This window comes from Marmota monax, unplaced genomic scaffold (assembly GCF_021218885.2).
Source record: "Marmota monax isolate L192 unplaced genomic scaffold, Marmota_monax_Labrador192_F-V1.1 WCK01_AAM20220418_F8-fsc00069, whole genome shotgun sequence".
NCBI lineage: Eukaryota > Metazoa > Chordata > Mammalia > Rodentia > Sciuridae > Marmota > Marmota monax.
The window spans coordinates 9,795,086-9,804,087 of NW_026695243.1; positions in this window are offsets into that span (position 1 = coordinate 9,795,086).

A 9,002-nucleotide genomic window follows, 5' to 3' on the forward strand; every position below is an offset into this window, starting at 1 on the left:
ACTGCTGTGGAACAGACATGGTAGCTGACACTGTTGGTCCTGAGACTAAACAACTCCCCAACAGGATGCTTCCTCTGCCACATTGCAAGAATGTAGAGTCCATGGGGAGCCTGCTGCCTTGTAATTCTTTCTTCTTTCTACAAAACTTAAGTTTAATGTAGGTGTATCTGATTGTGGAACCTTTTTTTTTAAAAAAAATATTTTATTTGGACACAATGCATTTATTTATTTATTTTTATGTGGTGCTGAGGATTGAACCTAGCACCTTGCACATGCTAGGTGAGTGCTCTACCACTGAACCACAACCCCAGGCCCCTGATTGTGGAATCTTTCAGTGGAATGTGGAAGTTGGCTCAAACTGCTCATGAGAAATAGTTGTAGTTTCAAGGATATTTAAAACCAGTTTTAAAACTGTTAACTTGAAATAGGCCACATGAGGAATATTTACACAATAGAAATAGGTAAATGCAATTTCCAAATCAGGGATTACCCCCAATATCCTCCTCCCTGGAAAACCAACTGTGAACTATTTACCAGATATCACTGCAAAGGATGCTGGATAGTTTGGCTTCACATCTCTTTTGGGAAGGTGACCTTAAAATGTGGGAAATACTCTAAGCACAGGAATGATGTTTAAAATATGCTGTGTAACACTAATGTAGGAAAGTCATTTATTGCAACATTTCTTCTACCCTGGTCCCTTGTCAAAACATCATTTAATGTCCACTAATGCAGAGTGATAAATTGCAAATATGCTTTAGGTTATTGTCAGAATTACAGCCCTGTCTCCCCTCCACTGGGCATCCTTCCAAGTAGTTCAGTTTTTAATGAAATAACTCAGATTGTTTATTAAAGGACAAAAGGGAACCATGTGGCCTTTTGAAACATCACTGAGGTACTGGTCCATGACCATTTTGACTGAGCATAGCAGTCTTCTAGTATTGGGTTCCCAGGAATTAATCCCAGAAGGGAAGTAGAGAGAATAGATTCCAAAGATAAATCGATGGTGGAAATGGTCAGACAGCAATTATGAGAGACAATTATAAGAGAATTGTATCAAGTGATATGGCTGTTTCTTTAAAAAGATTTTAAAAAGAGAGAGAGAAAAAAGAAAACAATAAAACAGAAAAACATTAAAAGATGGAGGGAATAAGTCAGTAGAATCAGAGGTGGAAAATCATTTTGATATGAGAATCTCTCCTCTGGGAATGAAGGAAATTGGGCAGGGAATGGTGTGAAAGTAGAATTGCATCTAGAGCTATTAAAGAACAGCGAGAGGCTGTAGGTCCCATGCACTTTGCTCTCTCCCACCTTGTCGTCTTCTCTGGGAACCTGGCAGACTCCTGGGACTTCAAGGAATGCAGAAGAAATAATTTTGCTTGCCAGAGACGGACAGCTCATCCGGACAAGCCAGATCTGCAGCAGGGCTGTCTCCCACTTAAGATCTTCCCAAACACAAGCATTCTAGAACAATTACCCTCTAGTGGGCACAGAGAATAGTGACCAGGGTAGGATGATCCCCGGTTGGGATGGCAGAGATGTCTTTGGGGGCCAGAAGCAGAAACAAAGCTCCAGGTTCCAAGCAAAGTGCTTCAAAAGATTCGTTTTTGTGAAGGACCACAAGACCTTCTCCTAGCCCTAGAGGACCTTATCTCAGTGTCAGCATGATAGGTGCAGAGCAGGACAGACTCCCCCCCAACCCAGGCATCAGTGAGGAGCTCCTGATTGATATCAAACACTTCACCCCACTGTCAACTAACTCAAAATAAAAAAGTCACTGATCATAAGAGTCATACATGATTTTGTGAAAAAAATTTAAACATTTTGGGAAGGATGGAGAAAAAAATTTCTACTATCTTGCCATCTACTTTGACACTGTCAACTTTTTCTTTCAGTCGTTTCCCCTATGTATTTATATTTTATATGTTAAAATCATACTGTAAATTATGTAGATTATATTTTTATTAACATCAAGTTAAGAAAAGTATTTCTCTGTTATTATATTTTAAACTGTCATTTAAAATAATTGCATGTATATTACACGACTGTCTCTCTCTCTCTCTCTAATTGTCTACTTACCTATATAATCCAGCATAAATAAGACTAGGATAAATATCAGTGTTTGTGCACATTTATGATTATTTCCTTAACTTAGATTTCTAGGACAGAAATAAAACTATTAAATATTTTAAAGCCTGTTGATATGGCTCCTTAACAGAACTTCTTGAATGACCATATAGTTAACTGTGTTAGGTACAGTTCAATATTGTGGTTAAGCATGGGCTTTGATACCAGAAGGAAGTAACTTGAGTTCTAACCCTACCACTACCTACCTGTCTTATTTTGGGTCTTTAATCCTCATCTGTAGGGTGGGGGTTAATAATTTCTGCCTTACTGGATTAAAGAGAAGAATGCATGGACAGCCCTTAGCCCATAACTTGTCTCATAGCAAGTGCACATCTGAGAGGCAGCCTCACTTCTTATGCCAATATGGGGTGACCAGTTCCACAAAGGCCTGACCCACTTGTTTCAGGAGCAACCTGACAGCTCCTTACCATTCTCACTTTCTTCCAGGGCTTCTCTGATACTTGCAATGGGCACTTCCATATATGTAACTTAGGAGTGTGAGACATTAATATCCTTTGGGACAGCCCTTGACCAGTGGGGGAAGGCAGCCAGTGGATGAATCCTGCCTGCTTTCTTCCCTGGATAGTTCTGAGAAGCATTTCATAAAGTGTCTCAGGGATCAAGTGAGCAGTGACCCATAGCAGTGGACAGTGCTTTCTGGCTGCCTAGTATTGGCTTTCCCTGCTTCCTAGAGCCATTCCCTGACCCACCATTTTTCCTGCTCTTAGGTCCCATTACCAAATAAGCTACCAGCTGTGAGCCTCTGTTTCAGATGCTGTTTCTGAGGGAGTTTAAGTGAAAATAGGAAGCATCAATAATTTTTAGCTTTTACTAACATTACTGGCAATATTTAAAATTTCTCCTATCTAGAATATTTTTGCAGAAAATTTAGTTGCCTACCAAATATTTCTGGGGCTTTCTGGAAGTCCTCATTCTGTTCTCTGCAGGTGTCTGAGCTTTTGTTATTTCCACCCCTCCTCTTGCCCTATCACTGCTCTGCTACTCCAGCCTCGTCTGCTCTGCCTCTGCCCAGACACAGGTACCTCATCCCCAGTCCTCTCTTAATCTAGCACCTTAACCTAGGACTTTGTGGGTAACAGACAGGCATGGGGATAACCCAGGGGATACTCTGACTTTACCAGATAAGGATGTTTCCCTTTTTCTTGGAAAAAAGAATTAACAAATTACTACTGTTAAGTAAATGTTACTAAAATCTATGTGCCCTTTCCCAGAAGATATAACATGCATATTTTAATAAGGGAAGAGAACAAACAACAGCTTCCAGAGGCAAAGGAAACAGATGATTTATTTTCCTCCTTTGAGAGCATAGCTCAAGAGGCCAGGCTTTTGTTTTCAAGTAAGTAATCTCAGATTCATGCTCTACATTCCTGTGCTCCCCTGGGCCTTTGTTCTGACTTCGTTATTTCCCCAGTGGCTGACTGGAACTGTGTTGTAACTGCCCTTTCCCTCTCCCCTTCCATCAGAGTTGCCTTCCTAAAACACAGATGTGATTGCTGCACTCTACAGCTTGACGTTTGTCAATGGGTCTCACTGTCCAGATGGCGAGTGGTCTCTACATGGATCCAGAGCCCCTTGATTCAGGCCCTGCATATTTTCCAGCACATCTTTCTCTACTTCTACTTCTCACACTGCATCTAAGGCAGCAGTTCTCAGCATCAACCCCTCCTGGGAACTTGTTAGAAATACAAATTTGTGGCCTACTTCAGATCTATTCAGTCAGAAACTCTGGGGATGTGGTCCAGCAATATGTGCTTTAACAAATCTCTAGGTGACTCTGAGGCAACCTAAAATTTGAGGGCCACTCACTTAAGCAAGTGCAGTGTATGCTGTGTGGAATGTCCTTAACCTCTAATGCATCCGGAATTTCCTACTTATCCTTAGAGCATCAATTCAATCATCACTTCTTCCCCCAAAAGACGTGTCTGTCTTCAGTCGACAGTTTACTACTCCTAGGTCAACCACTCTTACTTGCTATTTCTGTTGTGAACTGTAATGTGCTGTTTTTAAAAATTATTTTAATTTACTGGTCTATCTTCCTGATAAGGCCATGAGATTCTTGGGGGGATGGAGACTCTCTAAAAGGTTGTTTATTTCCTCCCCTGCCCGTCTGTCTCTACGCACATGCACATACACATCTCTTTCATAAAGGAGCACACAGAATAGAAAAGAAAACCACTATTCAAAGTATATGGGCCTCTTCCACCAACAGGCTCTCTTTCTGGCTGCCACATCTGTCTCCCACCACAAAGTGGTGTTGCCAATTTTGCCCTAGATGTCAAAGGAACACAATCATCTTCAGCTCGAAAGAAAAGGGAACCTATTGTCGGAAAGCAGTCAGTTCTTGGTGCTATAGCTACATAATTCCACCTTTAATCTATGGCCCTGTGTTTCTTTTATAAATGGATCAATTGAAGCTGTGGTTCATTGCCCTTTCTCTTCTGTTTGAGAGCTACAAGGGCTCTTCAAAAAAACCTTAAGCCACTTCAAGAAGCCTTGAAGTTGCCCGTCGAGGGGCAATTGTCCTCATAGAACGGGGACAGATCCTGACTTTCTTCTATCTGATTGTGCTCTAGGACTCAGGCTTGGGTTAAAGGGGTCTCTGTTATGGACCCAGAAAAGGAGGGTCCAAGGAAAGCCAGGGCAGATGGGAGAGAAAAGATCCTGCATTCACCTTTCTCCAACAAGGTCTCTATAGATATAAAGAGATTGGAGAGTGGCCTCCATGGTGGGCAACCGAAAAGGAGGCTTTCTGTCCATCTGAAAAGGGGCAACCATAAACACTTCTCAATTGGTTCATGGGCCAGGTCCCTTTGTATTTCCTTTATTGGGTGGCTAGAACAATGCCTACTATGCAATAAATTCTATGTAAATTGTGTTTGAACTTTTTCAGTTGTAAATTCTAGGATTTATGGGCATTATACTACAAAAAATAATTTACCTTTCTCCTATAGTTTGGATTTGACCCTAGACTTTCTTGAAAAGTCTTAATTTTAAAAGATAGAAGCAAAAAGCCTGCAGCTGCAGTACAGTTTTTCTCCAGGCCAGAAGCTCTCCTATAAACCATTTGATGAAGTAGCAGATGGCAAAGTTACAACCTTTGTAGCTCCAAGACTTAATAGAAGCCATGATCAACTACAGTAATGGACTGTCTTGTAACCCAAATTGATGCTTTTATTGTGCTGTGAATGGGCTTGTCACTTGTTCTGCTTCTTTGTTAATTGTGACAAAAATCACTATAATTATACATTCTGAACAATAAATCTTTGGTCAATATCCTTTGGATATAATTTGTATGACTGAATACACTGTTCTGAGTATCACTTTAAGAACTAAAAAGAAAGGAAAGAGATGACTGACAAATCCAGGGCATTTCTGAATAAGCATGAATTGGATTATAATGGACTGCGGTGAGAGTGCTAGGATATGGCGAGATACTTTATATTCAGCAGAGCTCATCTGGGTCCTGGCAGTCAAGAATTCTGGGACATGGATTTTCTTCAGTAAAACTCTTAATTTATGCCCGTAATAGGCCGATTAAGGATGTGGCAGTGGAGTGATATGATTATCAGCTCGGCTTCTTCAGGCTGAAGTTATAGATCCCATGAGCCACATATTCTGTTTCTGTGTGATGCTGCCTGGATGTGGTCCCTGTGCATATATGAGGAGTGAATGGATACCCTCCTAGTGGAAGGTACCTGAGATTAATAGAAAAGCCTGCCTTTGTCAGGTATTATAATCAGGAAGATGAAGGTTTCCTCTGGAATACAGTTTTTGCTTCTACTTCCAGGATGCTGCAATTAAAGGCCTGAACAGAGGATGGGGACGTGAATAATGGGCAGCCCGGCATTAGCACAACACTCCATTCATCATTGCTGAAGGGCAAATTCATAACCCTCAAAATGATGCCAGGAACAGAGAAGGGAAGGAGAAGTACAAGCTCCTTGGAATGGTGATTTAGCTCTAAGTGGAGGATGGAAGAGTCTCCATAGTAGAAGGGACCTTTAACATAGATAATGATATTTATCATCTGACCCTTGTAGAGAGTTGATTAATCACATAATGGATTTTTTTTTTTCAGACAGGCATTTGATTTCACTGCCTGCTGATTGAGGGCCATCTATAGGACCAGTGTTGAGTGGAAATTGGTCTCATATTGCTAGTCAGAGCCAATCCCTTTATTTCATATCCTCTGAACCCTTCTTTAATGGCAACATACTTTCATCATATTATTCATTTATGGTTTGTAGGTGGAGGCTGTGGATTTGACTTTGTTTCCCAAACAGTATGGAATATTCTGAAGAAGAATAGAGGGTTGGAGACCTCTAGTTCAGATCAGAAGAAATGGGAAAAGTCTGACTTTGGAGAGGATAGAGAAAGTTCAATTTAAACGAGGTCCCCAACCAAGGGCTGGGAGAGGAAAGAGGACTCAGATTCCCAGAAGAGGATGGCATAATCTCTGCACCATAATTAGGTATCCATGGGCTCAAGGAGTTCCCAATGGGGATCGTAAGGCAGGAAAACCAAGGCAGAAGTGGTGTCCCAGAGTCTGGATCAACACTCAGGGTGGGGATGGGTGAGGGTAGAAAGGAGAGCTGGAACTGTGGGTTTACCAGTTGGTCCAGTGCAAACCCAGAGTCCTTGAGATCAGGTTGAGGTACAGCCTCTTGGAATCTGAAGCTGCTGCTATACTTTCTGTCTCTGCCACAATGAGCCTGGGGCTGTAACTGTGTCATCTAGTATCCAGCTGGGAGGATCTGGGGAAGATCAGGGAAACCAGGCAGGAGCTTCCTGCTTGTGTTACTCTTGGAAGTCTGTCATGGCATCATGGTTTAGAAACCAGAAGAAGGCCTGTTCTGAATAACTGATCATGGATTGGAAAATATGCCTGTGATGATCCAGGCAGTAGGGGATGGGAAAACAGTGGAAAGCTGCAGAATGAGTTCTCAGCTAATTCCACACTCATGCTCCAGGGACAGGTCCTCATACAGGCAGGTGTTGCCTATTGGCCAACACAGCCAACACCCTGCTCTGCTTCAGTTCCTCAGAGGCACAGAATCCTGTCTGTGTCCCCTCTTGTCTTCTGTCTCTAACTCAGTCATGAGATTGTAGAGGATTAGTTACCAAACAGGCGACTTTGGACTTTTTCTTCTTATTGTGGATTCCTTGCACTCAGGGAGCTAAAATGTTATGAAAGCGCAGGATGGCAGCACTCGAAAGGTGAACTGGGCTACAAAAAGGCTTATCTTCTGTTTCTGAGACGTACTATCTTCTTTTTGTTGCCTACTGAGACCTGGAAGCTACTATTTCTGGTGGGACTAAAATCTTCTGTTTCTATTGGTTTCTGTGTTGTGTGGTTCAGTCCTGGTTGGAGCTGAAACTTGAAATAAAACCACACTGATCTGAGCTACACATGCTGTTTCTTAGCCTTCCCCTGATAGAACCTTGTTTGGAGAGAATTATAACTGAAAGGGAAACAAATTCCCTCTGGCGAGAAAGTTGGCTTAGAAATGCTCATTTGGGGAAGCTTTTTTTTTGTTTGTTTGCTGCTTAAATAACCTACTGCTATAAATCAATGTTTGTGAGTATTAGGAAAGACCAAGTAAATAAACAAAGCCCTACATATTTATTGCAAACAGAAATGCCCTTGAGATTCTCTAGGGGAAGAAGAGTGAAAGAGGTCATCATTTCCTGCTTAGAGAAAATTAACTGTTTCATTGTTTAGATATAAACCTATTTTTCTTTAAAAACTAGTTGCTACTGAAATCTTGCTAAGCCTGTCCCTCTTACTAGGTCTAACAAGCCTCAAAAATTTTCAGTACAAGTAATTACTATTAGGATGAGTTCTCACCTCAATCTCACTAGGTGGATATAACCACTGAAAAAGAGAAAAGCAGCTCTTGACATGAGGGATTTGGCCTGACATTCGCAACGTGTTCATGGTGTTCTGTTGGACACGAATAATCTCACAGAACATTGACAGGACAAGGCCACTCTGTGATGGTGGTGAAGGGAGAGAAAAAAACAAACGAGATGACTTAATAATTTCCTCTAAGCACACACAAAAATAAACCACAAAGATAACAAACATCTCCCTGCTTGGCTAATATAAGTGACTATCACAGCTTTGGCCTCCATCCATTCCTCTTGACTTACAGTTAAGAGGTAGAGAGATAACCAGTCTAGAATTGCCCCCATTTCCTGAAAGCCTCCTTCCATGGAAAAGTCCCACTTCCTTTAACCCTTCCCTAGCCCATGTCCAAACCCTATAATTGATCTTTTCTTACTCTTTCTTACTGAGATGTCCATGGTTTCCCATGGCATGAATTCTCCTTACTGCCGTAAGCACTGAACACACCTGGCTCATCTGTAGGTTTTTCCTGGTGGTCTTTGGCAGGAGGATATTGACTTTATTCACTGGTTTCTCAACAGCCAGTCCTCCCAGCCTCTCTTTCCTGCAAACATAGCCATAATTCTGTGGCTAAACTCTCTTGGTCTTTAGGAAGGTTGGCTTCAGGATGAAGCCCAGGATGACTGGGGATTGGTTTTTGTAAATGTGGACATGAGAACCAAGTCTGGTCAATGTGACCTCAGGAGAAATAGATTGATTTTTTTTTATCTATAACCGGAAGTACATGCTTTATTTATTTATTTATTTTTGAGAGAGAGAGAGAGAGAGAGAGAGAGAGAGAGAGAGACAGAGAGAGAGAGAGAGAATATTTATTTTTAGTTTTCGGTGGACACAACATCTTTATTTTATTTTTATGTGGCGCTGAGGATCGAACCCAGCGCCCCGCGCATGCCAGGTGAGCGCGCTACCACTTGAGCCACATCCTCAGCCCAAGAAGTACATGTTT